The sequence below is a fragment of the Cynara cardunculus genome, unplaced genomic scaffold, assembly GCF_001531365.2.
Source record: "Cynara cardunculus var. scolymus isolate 2C unplaced genomic scaffold, CcrdV1 Un_Scaffold_7574, whole genome shotgun sequence".
NCBI classification, from domain to species: domain Eukaryota; kingdom Viridiplantae; phylum Streptophyta; class Magnoliopsida; order Asterales; family Asteraceae; genus Cynara; species Cynara cardunculus.
This window is the reverse complement of record NW_020203627.1, coordinates 1-1,703: the sequence shown is the minus strand read 5'-3', so window position 1 is coordinate 1,703 and position 1,703 is coordinate 1.

Below are 1,703 nucleotides of genomic sequence, written 5' to 3'. Positions count from 1 at the left end.
TGAATCCAGGTCTCCCACTTCAGTATGCTGTCTGATTCTGGTCATTGTGAATGTTGGCCCTTTTTCAGAATTAGATCTGGCCGGAATATCCTCATTGGCATTCATCATGGCCTTAATGAATAATTGTAGAAATCTCTGGAATGGCACAAATTTCTGAGCTTTTGACTGGAATCTTTTGGCATTGACTAGCTCTACTAACTCATTTCATATGACCAAGGCAAAGTCATAATTTCTTGAAAAGACATGAAAGAACTTCAGAAATTAGCTACTGCATGTGTCTATGCCCGCTGTCTTTGACGTTAGGCATATATTAAAGATAGAGAACAGTAAGTGCCAGATTGAAGGCATGAAACATCGTTTGAACTGAGTTGGGTTGTTCAGAACAGCCGAGTATCCTAGGCGCTTGATATHTAGACACAATTGTTCGTCTGATATAAAATCTTCAAAGCCAGCAGATCCTGGTCCGGGCAGACGAAGTATTCTTGTAAGATGCTTCAATGTCAGACGACTGACAAATTCDTCAACTTCGCCTTGAAAGTAGATAGCATCCCCGTCTTTTTCTAAGGTCAAAGTGCTCCAAAATTGTTGTAAATACACCATTGGAACTGGTGTATTTGAAGATAAAGAATAAGAAATTGGATGGCCTTTCAGGATTTCTATAATGATTGGGTATTCAACTAGCATAGCAAAAGAGAAGATGTGGTTATTTGGTTTTATATCAAGGTATTAGATTTGAGGGAAAATGGTTTCAGATGGAATAGGTTGGTTGGGCGGGTGTATAGGGATATTATCTGATCTGACATAAGGAACATGAGATTCCTCGTCAGATTGATGTCGTTGATCYGCCATTAACCTGTAAAAATTCTAAAAACATTAGAAACCATTTATTTAATCACAATATAACCCACACAACAAAAAAAATTAAATTCTAAAAAAAATTAAAAAAAATAAAGAGAAAAAAAAATTCAACCAACACTTAAAAAAAATTGAAAAATAGATTGACCGGATTATAAGTCCGGACAACTTACAAAATATACTAACACTTGGAAAGAAAAACAAAGTTGTGACCGGATTAGAAATCCGGACAACAAAGTACTCACAAAATTACTAAGTCAAAACACATAAATAGGACAATCATCAACCGGATTAAGATTGATCGGATTGAACTCCGATCATCTTGTCCGGTGAAGTATCCGTTCAACACATATTCACACAGAGTAAAAAATCAAAAGAATACACTCTAAAACAAAAATACATTCAAAAAGAAATGAAAATATACTAAAAAACGATCAAAATACACTAAAAAATACACAAACATTCAAAGATAAAACGGTTTTATTTGATTTTATTTTCTTATTATCCACTTTCAGGTTCGATTAAGAAGTTATGAGAATATAACGTCCAACAGTCCATTAGATCGATGATAATCCAATACAATCAAGGTATATGAATAAGAAAACAAACGATGTAAACCTTGATTTAAGAAAGATGAGACTGTTAAAGAGATTGACTGTGTTGATCTTGAACAAAGAACCAGAGTTGAGCGGAGACGATGATGAATAGTTAAATGGGATAAAAAGTAAAAAGTAAAAATGAGWCRAYTATATATAGTCAAAGTCAAAAACCGTTCAAATTCTAAATCGCTCAAGGTTTATCCGGATAAGAATAAATCGGTCAAGAGGTGTCCGATTTATGAGATGATT